We start from the raw sequence: 23,497 nt of genomic DNA, 5'->3' as shown, positions 1-23,497 counted from the left end.
TAATTGAAAGCAGAGATATATTATTTAGTCACTTTTAATTTTTATTATCTTTTCTTCATAAATATCCTCATGTTACTTTTACCTTCTAAAATGTTAAATAGAAAAATTTATATCTTTTCTTTTTACTTTCTCCTGTCACCCCAAATATCCCATTTCCAACTTTCATTATCATCAAAAGACATTTATATGCATGTGCATTGTTTCATTTTGTTTTCTAAAACAAATTCAAATTTCATATCTAAAATAACTTTGTAATTTAAGTACTGCAGCTATTATTCCTATCTTTTTTAAAGATTTTATTGGGGAAGGGGAACAGGACTTTTATTGGGGAACAGTGTGTACTTCCAGGACTTTTTTTTCAAGTCAAGTTGTTGTCCTTTCAATTTTAATTGTGGAGGGTGCCGTTCAGCTTCAAGTTGCTGTCCTTTCAGTCTTAGTTGTGAAGGGCACAGCTCAGCTCCAGGTTCAGTGCCATTGCTGGTTGCAGGGAGCTCAGCCCACCATCCCTTGCGGTAGTTGAACCAGCAACCTTGTGGTTGAGAGGACGCACTCCAACTGACTGAGCCATCTGGGAGCTCAGCGGCATCTCAGCTCAAGGTGCCCTGTTCAAGCTTTAGTTGTAGGGGACACCGCCCTCCATCCCTTGGGGGACTCGAGCAGTTGAACCGGCAACCTTGTGGTTGAGAGCCCACTGGCCCATGTGGGAATCGAACTGGCAGATTTCGGAGTTAGAAGCCTGGAGCTCCAACCGCCTGAGCCACCAGGCTGGCCCCTATTATTCCTATTTTTAAGATTTGGAAGCTGAGAGATGAGAGGTTATATTAATCAAAAAGTATTTATTGAAAACCTTGAGTGAGTCTTGGGCAGTCCTCAGTGCTAAGGGAAAGAAAAGAAATATAATAAATCCTTGGAATATTTTAGAAGTGTTTCCTGACATCAGATTTGCAAGTACCACTAGAAAATATGAGTTTCCTCATATACTTTATTCTTGATGATCATGAGAGTACAAGATAACAAAGCTCTATTGAGATTTTAGACAGTCCACTGACCAGTAGCAGTGGCACCACCCCCTAATCTTTATGGAGGGCTTAATATATTCCAGTCAATTTTATTTTTTTTATTAGTTTCAGGTGTACAAAACGGTGTAATAGTTAGACATGTACACCTCTCACAAAGTGATAACCCTCTTCTCCCATCTACTACCCCTCTGACATCATATATAGCTGTTACAGTTCCATTGACTCTATTCCCCATGCTGTACTTATGTGTATATATATATATATATATATATATATATATATATATATATATATAAAATTATAGTTGACATTCAATATTATTCAGCTTCAGCTTCAGGTGTACAGTGCAGTGGTCAGGCATCTACACCATCCATGAAGTGGTCTCCCTAATAAGACAAGTTCCCATCTGACCCCCTACAAAACTTTAACAACGTTTTTGATTATATTCTCCAAACTGCATTTCATATCCCTGTGGCTATATTGTGACTACTAATTGTACTCCCTGATATGTGGCATCTAAAGAACAGAATAAAGAAACAGACAAAACAGAAATAGACTCGGAGATATAATAGGGGGAAAGAAAACAACTGAGGGTTGCTAGATGGGAGGGGTGTGGGGATGGGGGGGAAGGTAGAGGGATTAGAAAGTACAAATTCCAGTCAGTTTTATAAGCACTTTTAATGTATATGATAGAAACATATTAGCATAATAATCAAATAAGAGACAAGATAGGAAAAAGAGTTCAAGTAACTTGGTAATTAATAGTCACCCCGTCAGTAAGTGGTAAAGACCTGGATTTGAACCCAGGTGGTCTGTTTCTAGACCCAGTACTGACAACCACATTTACTTTCATTCCTCTGTTTCCTCTATACTGCCCACCAACCTCATTCCATTTAGTTAGGGGCATGGCTATCTCATGGTGTGCCTTAGAGAACTGACAAATTTCTTTATGTCGGAGACTTTCAGGATTACTTGGAAATCAGCAAAAATCCGTGATTTAAATGGCAACAGTTAAGAACTGTCCTTGATGACAAAATATATACATTTGGAGATTTTATTGCACAGATGCAATTAATGTGCAAACTAGCTGTATCTGTACTCACATTGGATACTGATATTATATATTAAATCTCTAAGTTGTGTAGTACAGGCAGTAATTAGGGAAGGAATCAGTGGAGAGGGATCTGGAGTGTTTTGGTGTATATGCAAGGAAATGTCTTCTGAGAATATTAGAGTTTGCAGGTTTTGAAGTGGGAGTGCTGGCTGGGGTGGGGTGGGAGATGGAGACAAGCGCATGAAGACAGGAGGGAAGGTGCTATTTGGAAGTAATAAAAAGTGATGAGTGCCACTTCCAAGCAGAAGCTTTAGGAGCTGAGTTGTGGTTTACCACACTCTTTTTCCTCTGCTGCGAGACTGGTACGTTTTTAGACAAGGGTTGCTCTAGTGTCAACCTAAATCCCAGGGTGAAGTAGCGAGAAGCAGAGTCCCCTGACCACCTGTCTTAAACTTGAAATAAAACTCTCATGTTGTTAGTCATTGAGATTTGGGGATCATTTATTTATGCAGCATTTATATATGCAGCTTATATAATTAGGTAGTAGGCAATTTTAGTATCCCAAGCATAAACGGTTAAGGATTTAGGCAAAGAAAAACAAGAGACAAATCTAAAATTCAATGTCAAGGAAGAATTGACAGGACTTGGTGACTGAGGGGTTGTGAAGTACAAAGATGTAGAAGAAATTGGCAAGATGACGTGAATGGTTTTGATTTGGGAGAATAAATCATTTATTTGATGAAATAGGTGTGGAAAGTGAATTTGAAAGAAGAGAAAACCCTTAAATTCTTTTCAAGGAGTCAAAGATGTTACAAAGTGGGGAAAAGAAGGAAGGCAGAGATCACTTGGAAAAATTTGGGAGTTTAGAGAAATTTCACAGTACTTGGAAGGGGAGCAGAGTCAAGAGATGGTTTTTGTTGTATTATGTTTTGTTTTAATGTTAGGCTATATATTTGCAAATTTGAAATCATGAAAAGTGTAGGAATCCAGGAACGTGGAAAAGATGCTGGGCAGATGGTTGATAAGTAAGGGGTTCAAGGTCCACAGAAATTAGGAAGGAGTGAGACCAGAACATATGCAAAGAGTACTCTTTGGAGGGGGGAGGCACACATCTTTCATTAAAATTTTGAAAAGAAAAGATAGACATAAAGATAGATCAATGGGATTGTAACAGCTATATACGATATCAGAGGGATAGTAGATTGGGGGGGATATCACTTTGTGAGGGGTGTAAATGTCTATCTATTATATTGTTTTGTACACCTGAAACTAACAATGAAAATAAGATAGATATGCACATAGAAGAGGACAGGGGTTGATAAAAGACAAGAGCCTGATGGCCCCAGGGCCTCAATTTTCCAGTAAAGCAAGAGAAGCCATCTGCTAAGGGAGAAGAGGGAGAGGGGCAGGTGAGAGTGAGGAAGGAGAAGTTTTGAGTTAGCCACGGAGAGGAGCAAACCTGGTTGTGGTTGCAGGATTGCTGCGTCCTGAAGGCCTGTTTGAAGTGAGACTGCGAGACTGTGATGTGCCAAGTCTGAATAGCTCTGTGTCTGCTCTCAGCAGCAGTGTTCAGTGTCCTGGGAACAGGCTGAAATAGCGCACAGTGGGGGTGATTCAGGTTTGTGATCTTTACGGATTGAATTAGTTGCCCAAGGTCATACTTACAGTTCTCTCTAATCCCTTCTCATTGTTTTTCCATAAAAATACAATGTCTCCCTGTGGATACATTTTATATTTCTGTTGTTCTGATAATCTTCACATTGGCTTGAAATTCATCTCCCTAATCACCAAAGCCTAGAGTTCTTTTTTACACTTGGTTCTTTATAAAGTATGATATTAATTTTTGGATGACTTCGCTACCTTCTCACTTTTTCATTTTGATAGGCTTTTCAAATAATTCTCATTGGAAAATTTTTGTGTGTGTGTGTTTTTTTTAAAAATGCTTGTCACCTCATTTAATTCATATGTCAGCTAATTAAGAATGATTTTGAAATATCTAATGTATGCCAGGTGCTGTATTGAAGGCCAAGGATACAAAGATAAATGAAACAAGGCACATGTCCTTGATTTGCTTGTGGAGGTAAAAACTCTAGCTGGGAAGTATAAATAGAACCAATCTACACCACCAGAAAAAGTGTAATTGGTAGCCTCTTAAGCTCCTAAAATTTGTATGACTTTTGTTTTGTGCTCTCACTTGTTATTGAGGAATCTAGTTTTCTGAAAAAATACCTCTTCTCCCACCCCCGCCCCAGTCCACACACACAGCCATTACTGGATTGCTTTTCATTAAATTTGGTTAATCACTTATGATGTAAGCCATTTCTCTCCATCTTGCTTTGGTACTCACTGATGACACTCACACTTAATTGTTGACACCATCTCATCCCATGAGTCACCGTATCCTCTCCACTGGGTTTTGCCTTATTTGGGCAGAAATGCTGCCACTTCTATGGACTGTCCGAGAATGTCTACTGGTCTACTGGAACTCATGAGTGTTGAGGACGATTGCTCTTCCATTTTGACCAGAAGGCAAAAGTTCTGTTTTTCTATTTCAGATTACATTTATTTAGAGGAGAACCAATGCAGTATGTGTAATGACTGTTAATTGATTTGGAAATAGCTATTAATTATATGTAGTGGTTATGGATCCTGCTTCTAAATAAAATCAGCTGAAATCCACGTGTCATGCTCTGTGAAGGTCTAAGCTCTTCCAAAAATTCCCCGGGGCATATGGACATGTAGGTACCTCTGGTTCTAATCTGCTGCTTCTGCTGGATTTTTGTTTCTGTGCTGTCTAATTTTATTTCTACAGAGGTATTATTGTTAAATACAGCACGTTGCTCCTTACCAATATTGACAAAGACACTCTCCTCACACAATCCTGAAATTGTATTAGGGAAAAATACTTACAGTTTGGGAATGTAAACAAATTAAAATCGAACACTATCAATTCTTATTAATAAAAGTCTGACAATAGGCATTTCTTACCACCCAAACTCATACCATTTTCTCTCTTTTTATCCTTTCTCTGTCTCTTAACCTCTTGCCTCTCCTAATCTGTTCAGAAGGAAGTACAATCCTCACATTGTCCCGTGAATAAAATCCAGTATTCATTTTGGTTGCCTTGGTTTTCCCTTCAGAATCTCTGTCTTTGCCCTGTGAGCTTTATCAAACAAGGTATTTTCCCAAATGTTCTTTTTTTTTTTTTTTTTTTTTGTGAGATACAATTCTGGGGCTGGCTCTTCTGATCATTAAATGTTCAGCCCTATTACAAGTCTCACAATTCCATGAATCCAAATGACTTGAAAAAACCTTGTATTGTGTAAATTGGTGCAACTCCTTTGGGAAAACGTTTGGCAGGACCAGCTTCATGGGTGAGTGACTGATGCAGACACAGAGGCCCAGTGCTTAGGTGGGCCCCACACTTGTTTTATTGCTCTGCTGTTTCTGTCTTGAAATTCTTAGTAATTTTTGAACAAGGAGCTCTGAATTTTCAAATGCCACTGGGCCCAGAAAGTTCTATAAGTAGCCCTGCAGTTTGGCATTACCTGCCAAAGTGGCCCAGGGATTTTGCTTCTATGTAAAAATCCAACTGAAACTCATACCCAGCTACCCCAAAAGATGTTACAGAAATATTTACCTCAGCATTATGCATAATAGCCAAAAAGCTAGAAACAACTTCATTTCCATCAACAATAATTGGGCTGTAAATTCAGTTATTTCCCCAAAGAAATACTAGACAGCAGAGACAACTAATGACCTATGATGACAACTTACAGTGGAGGAATCTCATAAACATAATATTAGGGAAAAGAAATAAGACAAGATAATAGTTTAAGATTCAATTCACATAAAGTTTGGTAATAGGTAAAATTATATTATAATGCTAGAAGAGAGGATAGTGGTTGGTTTTGGGGGGCAGAGGATTACAGTAATTGGCAGGGAACATTATGGAGGCTTCTGGAGTTCTGCTAATGTTCATTTTTTTTTACCTGGATGGAGGTTTCATGTGTGTCACTTTTTAAAGCTGTACATTTATGTTTTATATACTTTTTTGGGTGTGTCTTATATACATATTATGGTGTATTATAAACTCCAAGGGAAACTGGAGTTTATCTGCTGTGAGCAGAGTAGAAGCTCTCCTAACTAATCTCTGATTAAGTAACTTATCTGTGTTAATAGATACTCTTTATTTCCACTGTAAAGTTCACTGTCAGATTCCCAAGGCTCATTGAATGTTCATACTTGGTAAACTTCTCTCTTGTGAGCCCTTTTAATAAACCAACAAACTTCCATTCGGATAAGATAAAGGCATCTATGGCATTAGACAAGTATTCATGCTACTGATAAAAAGAGAGATTTTTCATGGAATTCCAAGGCCAGAATGAAGGTAGACCTTGGTAGGGTCTGGAATAAGGAAATACCGTAGGAAGCCAGCATGGATTGCCATCTCGTATCTCTGAATCTTTATCTACCCTGCTTTATTCTTCTCAGTCTTTAGTCTTGTTTTTCTTATACTCTGTCTACTTGGTAAAATATGGCTACGTCGTAACTTTAGAGATTTTTATGCCCCTTTAGTTCAAAAGACAAGGCAGATGTGGATGTATTCTCAGACCTAATCGCAAATTTTAAAAAGAGAGACTCACTCTGGTGGCTCACCTGGCTTCAGGTTTCCATCTCTGGCCCAATTCTAATGGCCGGAAGCGGGTCACACAGCAGTATTGCCTTTGCAGTTGTCCACTTTATAGAATCTGAAAAAGCTGGTTTCCAGTGCTTCCCACACGCATACTATACACATCGAGGAGCGTGGCATCAGCTCTTTTCAGCACTCTGAGAGGATGCACAGCTAGCTTGTCTTTCTGATCAATTGGCCTTGGTTCACAGTGCGAAGGAAACACTGGCCAAGTGTCTAGTATAAGATAAGAGACAGGGATAATGTCCCCATGAAACCTACACTTGTAAGCTACATGGCATTTCAAATAAATGGATAAGACATTAATTTTTCAAAAAAATTGAGTTGGGGGAAAAGTTAGTGTTCTTACCATACGCTAGTCATTTAAAAAGATATAGTACCTAATAGTACTGCAAAGAACAAAAACAGCAGCTAAACCCACAAAGTCCATGAAGTAGAAGAGAATTTGTTTGGAAACATGGACAAAATAAGTGATTTTTAAACATGATACCAAAAACACAAATGAGCAGACTGATACATTTGATTACATCAGAATTAAAAACAATTTTGATTAAAGACACCAAATAACTTTTTTTACTGAATAAATTTGACATATAACATTGTGTAAGTTTAAGGTGTACAGGGTTTTACTTTGATACATTTATGTATTGCAATATGATTGCTTTTGTGGCAATATTTACCACATTACATAATTATAGTACAGCATTTTTGTCTAAGGTCATTATACTGTGCTTATTTAGTACTTGTTACAAGTTTGTACCTCTAAACTCCATCAGTCTTATCTGTCTCCCCCACCCCGTGGTAACCACCATTTTGCTCTCTGTTTTTTGCGGGTTCAACTTTTTAGATTCCATATCTAAGTGATATCATACAACACTTGTCTTTCTGTCTGACTTATCTCGTTTAGCAGAATGAGACACCATATAAATAGGTGTTGCTGTGAAGGTATTTCAAAGATGGTATTAAAGTCCATAATTAATTGGCTTAAGTAAAGGAGATGAGCCTCGATATTGTGAGTGGTCCTGATTCAATTTGTTCCCTGGAAATCCTTCAGAGGAGCATGGAGGCTTCCTTGAAGGAGAAGCAAATTCCACCCCATGAACTGCAGCTTCAGTTCATTTGGCGAGGCCTGCCCTGTGGCTTTTGGACTTACCTTGCCAGTCCCTACAATAGCATCAGCCAATTCCTTGCAATCACCCTGTTAATATATGTTTCCTACTGGTTCTGCTTTTCATGAACACTGATACAACTGATAGACTAGAAAAAAATGTTTGTGAAACCTATCATTGAGAAGGAGTAGATTTTAATAAGTCATGGGGATGTAATAGACAGCATGGTGACTATAGTTAATGATATTGAATTGTATATTTGAAAGTTTCTAAGAGAGTAGACCTTAAAAGTTTTTATCTCACAAGAAAAGAAAATGTGAGGTGATGGATGTTAACTAGACTCATTGTGTCAATCATTTTGCAATACGTGCATATATTGAATCATTATGTTGTATCCCTGAAACGAATATAATGTTATATGTCAATTATATCTAAATTAGAAAAAGGAGTAACTTTCAGAATAAAAAAGTGAAAACAACATTTTAAAAAGGAAAAACTACTAGCCTAATAGAAAAATGGGCAAAGGATATGTTTCCATGATCTAATTCTTCATAACAAACCAATCTGAAACCTGATGGCATAAAGCAATGGTTTATTATTTCTCATTATCCATAGGTTGGCAATCTGGGAGGGTCTTATCCTGATTTCACCTGGGGTCATCCAAGCTGCAATTATCTGAAGGTTCCATGTGACTAGGCGAGGGGGCCCACGTTGTCCTCACTCAGATGTGTGGCAGTTGGTGCTAGATATTGGTTGCAGATGCCTCAGTTCGCCTCCACATGGTCTCTCATCCTCAGGTAAGTTCGACTGGGCTTATTCATAACATTGAGGTGGTAGGGTTACAAGAGGGTGAGAGTGGAAGCTGCAAGAATAGGGGTGATCCCTAGGCATGATGGGAAGGGGACTAAAGGTAAGTGTTACTCAAAGAAGAATTTTCATGTTATCTGACTTGTTTTAACATTTTAATGTGCGGACATGATATACTGTGTAATGAAAATATATGAATGTATAAATACTGCTATAGACTGAACTTTTATGTCCCCCCAAAATTTGTATATTGAAACCTAATCCCCAGTGTGATGGTATAATTTGGAGGTGGGGCCTTTGGAGCTGTTAAGGTCATGGGGGTGGAACCCTAATGAATGGGATTAGTGTCCTTATAAAAGAGACCCCAGAGAGCTCTCTCACCCTTTCTGCCATGTGAGGACACAGTGAGAAAATGGTTGTCTGTGAACAGGACTCTCACCAGACAATGAATTTGCAAATCAGAGAATATAGTCTTTGGCATGAACTGAAAACATGCTCTGAGATAGGGGAAAAGGCAGGGTTTTTAAAGACGTAAGTTACAAGGGGGTGACTAACAGAGATGGGATGCTAGGGAAACATCGTCAGAAACTTACGTTGCTCATTTTCTGATTGGTGGGGGCAACTGGATGTTCAAGTTCAGCCAACTCAGTCAGCAAGTGGGGCTTTGAGATAAGAACAAAGAGTAACACTTAGTAACATATGATCAAGTATTTATCTACGACCTAGTGTCAGTTTACGTCTTGCAGAACAGAGAGTTTTTAGGTCAAGCAGTTTTGGTACAGGGAGTGTTGCTTATCAATCACACAGGGAGTACGATTAATAAGACACCACAGCCAGGTTTCAGAGCCCAAAGAACAAATTCATGTCTTGTAAGCAGCTTCAGAGTCTAATGGTGGGTTACAAATTATGATATTAAAGTTCTTCTAAGTCCTCTGGAGGTATGCCATGATAGATCTGGTGGGCAATAAAGAAGAGCTCTTCTCTTCTCCGCTGAGAGCAACCCTTTGATGACAGTCTTTCACCCTGAACCTGACTTGGTGTGATTCTCCGGGGTCTGAAAGCTGTTGCTATGGAGGTGGAGGATGAAGAACAGTGGACTGAAATGGCACAGAAGAAAGGGAATGGGTGCAGCTGAGAGTGACCACTGCTTGGAGCTCCTAGCAGAATTCAAAGTGAGCCAAAAGAGACTCCTACTAGCGGGGAAGAATTAGAAGGGAAAAGTGACTTTATGGGTATCTTTAAAAGTTTTGGATACTGAAGGTTGTGTTGTGAAATGTCTTTAGCTCGACACGACACACACAAAACAATGACGTGCTCTAATAGCATCCAGAAGCAGGATACTTCTCTAGTACAGATACTGCTTACGAATGTCTGAAAAATTGGGCAGTGACCATATATGTGGAGGAGAAATTTAAATTTCTCCCAGCTTACTATGAGCAAGCTGTAGAATGAGATGAAATGAGCCTGTTAAAAATTACCATCTTCTCTTTTCAGCTGTTGCCATATTTCTATGTGAGGACCTGATACTATTTGATATGAGGTGTAGAAATTAAGAAGTTAAAATAAATTTTCAGTGTCTTTTCAAAGTGATTCTTTTAAAAGGGCAGTTCCTTAGGCCAATAATTGAATTGTCCCATTGGGATCACAAATTCCTGATGTGAGAACTATGGAACTTTTTCTTTAGTATGTATGTTTATTTGTCCTGGTGTGGATATTAGTCTTGAATGGCTGTAACTGGTTAATGCAGAATAGCGTGCTCTTAGGGGCTGTGTTGTTCTGATAGTTTGCTTATGAATAACAAGGATGCTTGACCTTTCCCAGGTTAGAAAGAACAGACGTGTGGAGATCAAGGTTTATGTGACCATTATAGACTGTTGGTACCTCCCCTCCCGCCCCCACTGCATTTCTGATAAGAAACATATTTCATTTTCTTTGCTAACACCCCTGGCAGAGAGTAGTGGGATGAAAGTGGTGGGCACATGCACAAACTTCTTAGAAGCAGAGATTTAATAATTTCTTTATTAAAAACCTCATTTTGTATGAGGTGAACTCATCGAGAGTTCATTAGTTGCTTCTGCTGGCCAAGGCTGAATATGGAAAAGGAATCTTAGACTTGTCCAATAAGAATGGTCCTCCACACCTAAAAGTAATTAATTACAGCGTCTTCATTGCAAACTAGAAACTTTTAGAGTTCAGTTCTTCTTTGCTTGCTAAATTGGGAGCAAAACATAGGAATATATTTAATGCAAAATTGGAATTATGGAATTGATTTCATATTGCTTTCACTCTCACCTGGGAGGTGCTTTTTGTATGTATTCAGAAAGTGCTGTGAAAAGCACTTTTCAGTTTGGAAATGCATTACTGGGTATGAATGTGGAAAAATCACTCAGAGATCAGATTATTATTGTGTGATTAAGAAATGCTTCATAAGGTACATAAAACACCATGGAGTGCTAAATTTGGATATGGATTTAGAATATCTAATTATGTAACAGTTTGATTACTTTCAGCTTAACTCTTCTGATTGGGAACTGATTTCATCGGTTTTATGAACCCTGAGTGCAGTGTTAATGCTGGTTCCAATAGTAATATACTGGAGACGTGAAGCTGCTTAAAACAACCTAGACTTTGTTTCTTCTTGTGAATAATTTCTGGAAGGAAATGGATTCCCAATTCTCAGTTGTAATTTATATTACTTTGGGACCCGATTTCTAGAAAGCTACAGAGTAATTCTGGCCTCAAGAAGTTTTCCAGATTAAATTGTCTGGGTGAGAAGAGCAAAAGCATCTGTATTCTGAAAGTGAAACATACTTGGCTTTTCCGTTGCAAGTTAAATATTTTATGTCTGTTTTAACAAAGAACTTGTAGTTAAACATTGTCGCTAAAATACATTTGTCTCCATTTCATTCACTCAGAAACTACCAAAGAAACACAACCAATATGTGGGGAGGGGTGGAGAGGTGGTGCGATTCCTCTTCAATTTTAATGAAAAAGGAAATGGCTAAATTCCTATGCCTCAAACATTGTCACAAACCTGCCAAATAATATGGATTGTGGACTGAAATGAGAGATACTATGCTTAGCTGACCTGTCTTCTCTAATCTTTAGCAGGAAAAAGTAAAAGTAAATGTTACTGTCTTGAAAGGGCTATTCAACTATTATTTGATTAAAGTGATGTGATCCAGAGAGACAGATGGACAACCAGAGAAGGGAACAAAGGGAAGGGGGGAACATGATGACAAATCATTTCTTATATCTGAGCTATAGCTCCTAGTTAAGGGAAAATGCTGGGGGAGAAACAAAGTGAAGGTGGGGTATTTCCAGACAACAACCTAGAGAACCTGTGGATTGACGTACAGTGATGTTTTAAACACAGAACTCTGCCGAGACTTGTCCCAAGACCAAACAAAAAAACACACAACCCAAACAAAATGGATTTGGTAAAAGAGTAATAACGACAGAACCCTAATCAAATTCTGAAGTGCCCAGAAATCTGATTAAACATTATTTCTGGGTGTGTCTATGAAGATGATTCTGGAAGAGATTCGCATTTGAATGGTGGACTGAGTAATGCAAGTTGCCTTTGTCAATGGGGGTGGACGTCATCCCATCCTTTGATGCCTGAATAGAACAAAAAGCTGAGGAAGGGAGAACTGGATCTCTCTGCCTGACTCTCAGAGCTGGCACACTGGGCTTCTCACCTGGCTCTGGGACTTAGACTATCAGTGCTCCTGGTTCTCAGGCCTTCGGAGTCAGATTGGAACGACACCACAGGCTTTCCTGGGTCTCTAGATTGTAGTGCAGATCATGGGAGCTCTCAGCCACCATGATTGTGTGAGCCAGTTCTTCAGAATAAATCTCTTCATCTCTATCTCTGTCTCTGTCTCGTCTCTATATCTGTCTCTGTCTCTATCCTACTGGTTCTGTTTCTCTGGGGAATCCCGACTAATACATTCCTTCTCTGTAAAACTGATAGAAATAGTAGACAAAATATCAGTAAGTAAAGAGATCTGAATATTACTATTAACTAATTTGACCTAATTGATGTTTATAGAACATTGAACCCTATAAGAGTAGAATATACATTCTTTTCACCTTGAGTATTCACCAAAAAGACCATGTGCAAGGCCATCAAACAAGTCTCTATAGATTTCAAAGAATTAAAATTATACCACGTATGTTCTTTGATCACAGATAAATTTAATTGGAAACCCATAAAATGAGATAACCAGAAAATCCCCCATATTTGTAAATTAAGCAACATTTATTCTAAACATAATATAGTCAAAGGGAGATCAAAAGTGACATTGGAAAATACTTTGACCTGAATGATAATGAAAATACAACATATGAACATTTGTGAGAAGTAGCAGATTATTTGTAAAGTTTGGCTGCAATAATTTTTTTCTGTCACTTTTTGAACGTCGTTTTTACAATATGGTATTGCACTCCCTCCCATCAAAAGATAGAGTGATTTTCTGCCTCTTGACTGTGGGTTGGCCTTGTGACTTGCTTTCCTTTACAAATGGGGTGTGGCAGAGGTGATGCTGTGAGACTTGTGACCCTAGGTCAAGAGTCCTGCCTGGGCTTGCCTCCTGGAGGATGAGATGAATTGGAGACAGAGGTGTAGCAGATGGCCAGCACCAGCTGCCAAACATGTGACTCATATGAGTGAGGTCATCTTACAACCACCTGAATCGTCCCCGGAAAGACCAGCAGAAGAACCTTTGAGCAGAGCTCAGCCCAAGTTGTTGGTTCACAGCATAACACACAAATGGAATGGTTATAGTTTTCAGGCATTAAATAATAGAATTGTTTAATATGTAGCACTAGGTAACTGGTACTAGAGGTAGGGAACCGCTGTAACGAAACCTTAAATATGTGGTAGTGGGTTTAGTACTGGTCAGCAATCAGTGACTGAAAAAGTGGCAAAGATTTGAAAATAATGAATTTATTGTTGGAGGTCTGAAAGATAGTGACTTAGGTATTAGGTAAAATGTTGACAAAACCCTGTCCCGAGATTAGTTGAAAAATAGGGACTATGCCTAATTTATGGTTCTGGCTAAGGAGATTACCAGGCAAAATTTTGTATTTATCAAGTGGCTTCTCTGAGCGGTACACAATAAAGTATGAGAAGAGAGAGAGAAAAATTAAGTGGGGATTGTCAAGTTTATAAGCAGAATTTAAAGGAAATAAGGCCCAGAGCTTGCTTGATTGGAAAATAAAATTAGTGCCCAATCCCCCCAGATGGGAAAAGCTTCTCAGAGTAAGAAATGACCTCAGGGTAAAGATCAAAGTGGTAACTGTTAGACATTTTGTGAAAACCTCAGAAATATTTAAGAAACAGTAGCCCTTCTCAGCTAGATGAAAGTGATTCTAAGAATCACAGGAATCACTCCACAGCATCCTAACATATGACACAAAGGCAGTGTGGGAGCAGATAGAATTGTTCTGCATCTTCAGTTGGATGATAGCTACATGGCTGAATATAATTGTTAAAATTCACCAAACTGTAGATGGAAGATTGGTACATTTTATTATATGTAAAAGAATATCTCTCCAACCATAAAAGTATATTATAGAGATGAAAGACATATTTAGAAGCAACTAAAAATAAAAATATACATGACTGAAATTTTCAGTCATCAGAGAGATGGGATAAAACAAAGACACAGAAATGATTATAGGAATATTCTAAGGAATACAAAGTAAGGAGTGTGTGTGTGTGTGTGTGTGTGTGTGTGTGTGTGTGTAACCAAAAAAAGCGAAGAGAGTAAATGCAATAGAAAAGATATTCAAAGATATCAGAAAATCCCATTTCTCTTTTTCTTCCAAGGGAAAATGGAACACTTTTTATTAATTTATTATGTTAAAGATTTTACTTTTTTCTTTAAACTTTTCCCATCTTCTCTATGCTCTGTTGATGTTATCTTTCATAAATAAACGTCATTAGGTGTTCTAAACAAAAGAGTAGTTCTCTTCTAAGAAATTTTTAGCCTATCATGTTGACCAATTGAATCAAAATTCAGCCAGTTTAAAAATAATTAAGATTTCTTTTCTGAAGGGAATCAACAACCTTACCTGCCTGAGGTCATGGAATTAGATAATATTCCTGGAGACTTACTTCATGATTGTAGATAGCATTCAGTGAATGATTAAATGGCTACTCTTGCTCTCCTGTTGTCAACCTCTGAGAAAGTTTCCCTGAGAACAAATCCCGAATTTAAGTATTTCTTTAGCAGGATTTGTGCTATTATCATCATAAATGTAAATGCTATACGATTGTTCTGCTCCTTTCTCTTACAACCTGACTTTAAGCTGTTCTGTTTTATTACTTTTCTTTCCCCTTGGAAACACTTACCTTTAATCTCCAGGAGAGTGTTAGGCAGATTCAATTAAAACTCTGCATGGTGACCCTTTTGACTGTCACCAGGGGAGTGCTAATGTAAAAACCACCAGAGCAGCTTAGCTTAGAGTTGCCAAATAAACCTGGAAATCAGAATGAGTGGATTTGCTACTACACGTAGACATTCAGAATAGTTGGAATTTGATTTGACCTTGGAAATGATATACTTTAAGGGGGAAAAACATCACTTGAGTTTTGGGAATAAGATTTTACAAAAACTGGAAGTACTGTTAAAGCAAGTCTGGGAATTTGGACTCCAGGCTTGCAAACTCTAGTACTCCATTTGTCAAATAATTTATGGGTCTGCTGTGAAGATTAAGTAAAGATATCTCAGAAAAGGGCTCCAGAAATACGTTAAAGACAATCCAACTATTTGTTTAACTGAATGCCTTTGATTTAGAAAGAAAAGGATTTTGAGGAGTTTGTATAACTGGCAAAGTCTTCTCATATGTACCCTTGGAGCTTGGGGGCTTGAGTGGCTGAGCCAGAAAAGAAGCACTTTAATGCTCTCAGTCTTTCTTTATATCAGGTTCTTGAGAATTGTCCTTGATTTTTCTCTCATTCACCCAGCCTATCTTTCATCCAATCAATCATTCTGCCTCTTTTATACCTCTGGAACCCCTTGATGTGGTCCATCCTGACTGACATTATCAATTTAAGCCATCCTCATATCGCACATCCACTCAAATCTACTTTATTCCATTCTCCACACTTTCAACATGATTTCAATAACATAAACATTGGATTGTATAACTTTGCTACTTAAAATCTTTCATTGTCTGCTCCTCTCCCCTAATCAAGGTCAAGTTCAATCTTCTCTTCATACTAACTGAGCTTGTTCTTGCTTTCCCTTTATCTTCATCTCTTTCTGTTCCCCTCCATGTTTTGTCTACTCCGGTGTTAAGAAACCACACAGGGTAGGCTGTTACTAGGGTGGTGAAGGAAATTCACCTTGGAAGGGACCATGAATTATAGAAATGGGAGATGTTTTTATTTTTACCTTTTTTATGCAAGCCTTGATCATAAAGTCAATTTGGATGTCTCAAATTCTATAAATCAGAATGTCCTTATCTTCTTTTCAATAACCACAAAGCCTTAAAAAGTCCTAGCTTCTAAAAATAGAGCCTATTGCAAGAAACAGAGACAAAGACACATTATAAGCATAATTAAAAAAAAATTTAGTGCAAAGTTCAGGCTTTTAAAATCTAATGTAAAACTTGGAGGTGTCAGAGACTTAAATACTGTGTATGAACAAATGTTTTGAGCTTGGGAATTTTTATCTGACCTTTTTAGGTAGCCAAATTCTTATAAATATGTCCCAGAACTGGGACTTCAAGAAGCTATCTAATTTAAATTTTTCTTGCAAATGCCTTCATCAAGTAATACAGATTGTTATTGATGTTTCCAAGAAATTTCACAATTTTTTTTTTCTTTGGCAGTGTACTCTAAAGCAGGGGTGTCTAAACTGCGGCCCGTGGGCCAACTGCGGCCCATGATCCATTGTTAATTGGCCCGCAGCAAATTCCAAAGATATATTTAGTTTACTTAAATAAACCAGGTGAGGCAATATGTACTTCACCTCAAGTGAGTGGCCCGGCTATTTGTGTATTTTACCGCCTATGGCCCTTGATGAAAAACGTTGAAAAAAGTTTGGACATCTCCTGCTCTAAAGTTTCAATGTCAAGGCCAAGAGTTTCTTCCTTATGCCTAACCAAGTTCTCGCACCCTCATTCTAGTTTTAGCACATTTCCTCTCATTGTTTCCTCGCTCAAGATGAAGAATAATTTAATTGATTTCTTTTTACTTATTATGACGCTTTCCATTAAATCTGCCCATAGGCTTTTCTTTTCCAGATTAAACAATCTCGATGTCTTTCATTGTTTTCTCCAAATAACAGCTTTCTATAATACTTTTTTCTCATTATATTTTACTCTTTTGTTCTCTTTTAGCCCCTCTCAAATTTCTTCATATTCATTTTAAACTGAAAAGACAAACACTGGATACTGTATTTTATTAAGGTCAGACTACTGCCAAGAAGAAATAGGAAGGTTGCTTCCTGACTCCTGGCGAGTTGCACTACTGTCACTATATCCTAGTGTCCTACTCCTTTTTCTTATATTTCTCTTCCAATAACATGATCTTCAAAAGCATTTATTCAGTGTCTGTGTGCAGAGCCAGCTTGCAAAAGTATCAAAAGAAATTCAGATGCTCATCTGTTCCCATCAGACTGTTGGTAGGAATAAGCACCCACTGTTGAGAGCCAAAGGGATACAAACAGGGACGACTGTAAAACCAAAATTAAGATGTTTTTTCAGTGGAAGTTAGTTAGAAAGGAAGAGTCAAAGATGCTATTTTTGTCTAAACTTGCAGGAAATACATACAAGGAGAGAGCAGTACAACAAACACAGGTTTATTTAGCACTGAGTCTTTGATTATAAGCTGGAAAATTCAGTCAGCTCTCTGAAAGCCTGGGTCTTTCAATGCTGAACCTGAAGGCCCTTTCTTGGCCCAGAGTGATTCACTGCGCTCCTTCTGTTTTGTTGTAAGATGAGGGACATTTAGCCTGATTTCCTTGTCTTTTTTGGCCTACATTATTCTGTTCCATGGATGTTTTTTCTTTTTAAATGTCTTTTTTTTTTCATTTATTTCATTTTTTAATGATTTTATTTTTTTAAATTGGGGAATATTGGGGAACAGTGTGTGTCTCCAGGGCCCATCAGCTCCAAGTCGTTGTCTTTCAATCTAGTTGTGGAGGGAGCAGCTCACTGGCCCATGTGGGAATTGAACCGGCAACCATGTTGTTAAGAGCTAGCACTCTATCCAGCTGAGCCATCCGGCTGTCCTACGTGGATATTTTTCCTTTTCTTAAATCTCTTCAATTTGCCCTTTCTTTCCTGCCCATAAAGACAAAAACACTCACTATTTCTGTGTTAAGGATGGAATCACATTCACTAAAAGGAAATAAAGAAATAGGAAGATTGAAAAAAAAAAAAAAAAAGGAGGGAAAGTACATAGTTAACTAAAATTAGCCCTTGAGATGAGAACGATTGCTATAAAATATATGTGCCCTCAGCTTTTAGTCCTGTATATGAGGTGTCTCACACCTCCTGCATTTACCTGATTGCCCCCTTAGAAGTGATCAAGTCCAGGTTATGGAATAAACGAGAACAAAGTTGAGTCCTTGGCTCAAGTAGAATATATGTGTGTCTTTGAGACTTCCCAGTCAACTTTACTCGGCTCACTAAGCTTTTGGTTTTATCATTTCTTTAACATCTCTTAATGTCTATACAGACATTTGATAGTGTGAGGGCATAGTTTGAGATCCCTTTTCTGAGCATTTGGAATTCAGAAAAGATTTTTAAGAAATTCTATACACTGACTTTTGATTAAAATCGTAGCTTTTGATCACGAGCATTAACTTGAGAAAATTCTTATTTATCAAATAAAGATGAAGTAATTAAAAAAAGGAAAGTGTACAGAGTCATAGACTATATTATACTTGTTACTTAATACAAGTAAGAAAAAAATCTATTATTGTAAAGAATACAAGTTTAACTCACTCATAAGAAATTACCTAATTTTCCTCCTTTACTTTCTGAAAGTCAACAAAATTATTGTCTGAGTCAATTGACATTTATCTTTGCAGTTGAGAGGACATAGGTCTCATCAGAGAGAGAAAGAAAATTATTTTCCTACATTTCCATACTTAGAACAATGTGGATGTTATTTTAATAATGGTAGTTTTCATTTGAAAAAGGTGTCAATGTTATAACAAATATATTCATTGTAATCACATTTAGAATTCAGGAAATTAAAATGGAATTGCTGCTCTTAACGAAATAGCAGTGGCTGTACTATAAAGTGTTGTCAGAAACCTCAGTGGTCCTAGCACTGATGTCATGATTGGTGCACAGTGAGGAGAAGACAGGGGAGCAGACGATTATGGGTGAGGAGCTGACAGATAAGGCCGTGATGTTGATGAGGCCACAGGGTTGAGTGTGCGTATTCCCGCTTCGGGGCGCCACTGACAGAGCCCTGCAGCTAATTGCTTCCTCCTTGTCTACTCTTTGGTGGCCCAGACACACAAATTGCTGTATACTGCCCTTGTTCTTCAACCAGAGTGGCCTTAGAGTCTTAGCCGTGGAAGCTCAGACTCCTAGAACTGGAGGAGGGATTAGAAAGCAGGTAACCCAAAGAATCCTTTTACATACAAGGCCAGTAGAGATCCCCCCAAAACGCAGATTGCTTTTCCCACCATAAGTATCACAAAGGCATGGAATTCTGGTCTACCCAGGCAAGGGCTCCCTTTATTAAACTACCCACTGAGTCCTGTTTCACTCCTGTTTACTTAGTGATGAAATGGGAGCACAGTTTCAATTACATTTACAAAGGAAGTATTTGTATTACAACCCTATTGTTCGGCACAAGTCTCAGCTCTGAAGCCTTTCTTAAATAATATGATCCCATCCTGATCACTCCCTTGAGCTTGGCTCCACCCGAATTAATGTAAAATGTACTTTCCCCCCCATTGCCACACTGTTGCTTAGAAGTTAGTAATTACTTCCAGTTGTTTTAGATGTACACAATTTATTTCCCCGAGTGGAATTGAGGGTCACAGGGTGTGGCCTTCCACCTGTTTTAGATCTCCTATTGTCTGAACAATGTGGGATTCTGAAACAATGCAAAATATATTCAGTATGTATATACTGAACAAAGGATACACACTAAATTGAAAAAAAAAAATGGGTTACCACTTACCACACTACTCTATGGTTAAAAAGCTGATGACCTCAAGTTGAAATTATCCGTGAGATCAACCTTGCTTATTAGTCATCTGAGGGCTGATAATCACTCTCTACATATTGACATGGCCTTACAGGCTGGTAAAATTACAGGTTGGTAAAATATTTCTATTCTGTTGGTAAAAACCCACTACATCCCTCCAACCCCTTGGAGATGCCCTTTATTTCTCCACGATAACAGCAAACAAAGGGTTAATGCCTGGCCACCGACACAGCAGCACTACTGGTACCTAAACTGAGAGGATTCAGAAGGTTTTGGGCAAGTTGACAAAAAGTCTATCTCTTATAGCTGGCCTGACTGAATATATATTCCAGTCTCTCCGCCAGTGTGATTTAAGTCTTCAGTTATGTTGGATGATGAATTAAATGGCTCCTCAGACACCAATATGTCCAGCATGCAACACTGCTTTCCAGGCTCTGTTGACTGCTCTGGCAAACTTCAATAACATTTTCTTGATTTTCAAATCCCAGGAATATTTTTCAGTCCCCATCTTAACTTTTCTGAGACATTTGATACAACTGACTGCTCCCTGTTTTGAAACTTTTTTTTGGCACCCCAGAAGTCACTGTATGTTGGTTTCCTTTCTCACCAACTGTTACTTCTCAGTTCCCTTTACCAGATTCTGTTATCTTCTAAAACCTGGCATTGTTCAGAATCCATTCATGGTATTTTTTTTTTATTTTTATTTTTTTGTAGGTTAGTAGACTACCGTGTTTCCCTGAAAATAAGACCGGGGTCTTATATTAATTTTTTCTCCATTAGGGCTTATTTTCAGAGGATGTCTTATTTTTTCGTGTACAACAATCCACATTTATTCAAATACAGACATGTCATCTTCTTCTGGAACATCGTCATAATGTACTAAATGCGTCTGTCTGGCTGATGGTCTTAACTGGGGCTTATTTTCATGGTAGGTCTTTTTTTGGGGGAAACACGGTATTAGCCCTATACTGACTTTAACTTATACTGATACACCGATGACCCCTCAAGCTGAGCTCTTCTCCAGGTTTCTCTTCTTTACGCCTTCTATATTTTCTTCTCAGTCTCCCAAACCTGAATGCTTTTCTCTCCACACCTCCCACATCCAGGGAGTCTTCAACAACAATATGCAATTGTTTATCTCTTAAGTTTGCACTCTCTTTTCTGCTGGGTTTACATCTCATTGGGATTAGTTCAGACATTGATCTTTTTTACTTTACTTCCTGTATTATTTCTATAACCTTCAAGCTAAACTACATTTGTTTATATGGCTCTCTTCTTTGTAAGACTATGAGCTTCTGGGGTGCAAGGATTGTGCCTCTGTGGTACCCGTATTCCTAATGTCTGCTACATAGTAGCTGCTCCATAAATGCTTGTTGAGTGAACAGTACACTGTATGTGAATGTTCACCTTCTTTGGGTGAAATTCTTTTGTCTCTTTCCCTTTGCATAAGATTTCAGTGTTATTATAAGCGCGTTCTTTTACCATTTCTTTATGCCTGAGACTTGACCTCATTATCTTTAAAACGTCAATTGCCTGTATTCGCATCAGTTCAGCTAGAGTTACCTAAAAGCAAGTTTGGCCCGCAGTGAGCATCTTGTTGTAAATGACCAGCTTTGAAAGGTTCCCCTGGGAATCTCATCAATCTCTGTGAGTAGGGACATCTTGTGTTGTTGCTTTCCAGGAAGCCGCCAGATGGCTCACAGAAAAGCATCCTTATTTGAAATCCTTTCAGAGGTGTCCAGGGAAAATGTTATGGGAACGTATTCAAACAAGATCAGTAAATGAAGCCGCGACTAGGGGAAGTATACCATTTAATTTACCTATTCCCCAGCTGACCCTTGTGCTTGCTTCTGAGCAGGGAGAAGCCTGATTTACTGACTCATCACAGTTCCTAAACTGTGATTTTTTAATCCTTAAGAGCTATTTCCAGTGAGCAGATTACCAACACATCTCTTAATAAAAGCTTTAAAATATATCTTAGAGGTGGGATTATATTGCTAATGTGGCATTTGTTAAAGGAAGAATAATGGATGGTAACTCAGTGCTGCTCAAATATAAACAAGCTTTGGATGATAAATGCTCAATATACGAGAGCTCATACAAAGAATGGACAACAGTGAATGGACTTATTTGGAGAAGAAGAAAAGGACTAGTGTTTGCTTCCCCTAAGGTTTTCATTGTTTTTTTTTTTTTTATTCCATCTTTAATGTGACCACATCAAAAGAGCCGGAGATGCTAGAAAGAATTGGAAGCAAGACAAATTCAATTCCTTGAACAGAAGTTTCTAGGAGTTTTCATGGTCCTGGGTAGATCAAATCACACCAATAAATTCAGGGTCTCCCAAATGTTGGGCTGGATTACTCCTAAGGTCAATGGCTGGGTATCTGGGGACCTATTTTCAAAGGCATGGGAAAGCAGAAATAACTTTGCATTTTCTCTATACTTTTCTCAAAAATGTGGAATCAAGAACATGTATCCTCTTTTAAAGGTGTAACATAAACATCCTAAAAGCCCTCTTTTTGTACTTTAGAGCATATAAATAGCTAAATAGCTTATTTTCCCCAGGAAACTAAACTTCTGCAATGTGAAGAATTGAGAATGCAATCAATTCTATTTCATTGTCCTGGATGAGAGGTCAGGTTTTAATCTATTCACGTTTTTGGTCTGCAAGCAGTTATCTCACGAGCTGAAGGTGGATTTGGGCAGTGATCCTGATATGTGGATTCTCTAGAGTTCTGTTGTAGAGGTCTGGTGCAGATGGGCAAGCTGACCTTGAGGATGTGTCCCTGTTGCCTGGGGTGGGGTGGCTCACTGGCCATCTGTGAGTAATAACGCATATCAATACCTGGGCACGGGTGCTGTTTTACTGCCAGATGTGACCGTTAAAAAGAAGCTTTCAACAAAACTGGAGGGAAGCCCAGCTCTTAAAATAATATTTTTCTTTCTCCTAAGATACAAAAAGCTTTGAAAAAATAAGTTACATTATTACAAATACAGTGAATACCTACTAAAGCTAGTGAGAATTGTTAAGAAGTAACATTGCCTTCCTGGAAAGGTAGTCAATTAATCTTTCTTCCCAAAAATATTCACAAAAGGATGTTCTACATTCAAACTTGTATGCAAGTTGGATGTGTCAGGGATGCCATTCTCGGCATCCATGGCTGTTTACTTCAAAGACTATATCTCAAAATTGAGTTACTGAAAAACCTTTCTATTAATAATTTGCTAACCTATATGTCAAATAGAGTTTACTAGTATTTACATAGAAAAATACCAGATTGGAAAAATTCCAGGAAGTAGCCCCTTCCTAATCGTCATCTCTCTGGCCAGAAAAAGACCTTTTTTTTCTCCTTATTCTCTGCTTTTGGCATCTGCATCTTTTTAAAGTTTCTCCCTATTATACAGCTGCAGGCGTGCCACCGTGCTTCTCTGCATTTTGTGTCCCTACTAGCATTTCACCTGTTTATGACCTTTTACGTTAATACTCAGGGAAAAGCATGAGAAAAGTAAAGAGCGTTTGGTTATAATGAAATCACTTTGTATTTAATCTTTTAATGGCTCTTATTTTCCCATCCATAGAAACAACTTGCCTCCCCCCAAAAAAAATTCACAAACATACACAGT

At 38.1% G+C, this 23,497-nt stretch overlaps 1 protein-coding gene across 6 annotated transcripts in view; it reads left to right on the top strand.

Annotated features, from left to right (window-relative positions):
• Positions 1–23,497, top strand: part of CHODL (chondrolectin) — a 431,404-nt gene that overhangs the window by 185,767 nt on the left and 222,140 nt on the right. For 4 of the 6 annotated variants that reach the window (XM_074326572.1, XM_074326580.1, XM_074326586.1 and 1 more), the window contains one exon: positions 8,491–8,672. The exons of the other annotated variants lie outside the window; for them this stretch is intronic. The gene's annotated coding sequence lies outside the window, so the exon portion shown is untranslated. The remainder of the gene's footprint in view (positions 1–8,490; positions 8,673–23,497) is intronic. 6 annotated transcript variants of the gene reach the window in all.

Source organism: Rhinolophus sinicus, linkage group LG01 (genome assembly GCF_036562045.2).
Source record: "Rhinolophus sinicus isolate RSC01 linkage group LG01, ASM3656204v1, whole genome shotgun sequence".
NCBI lineage: Eukaryota > Metazoa > Chordata > Mammalia > Chiroptera > Rhinolophidae > Rhinolophus > Rhinolophus sinicus.
The sequence above is the reverse complement of the archived record's forward strand: the minus strand, read 5'-3'. Positions and strand labels throughout refer to the sequence as shown.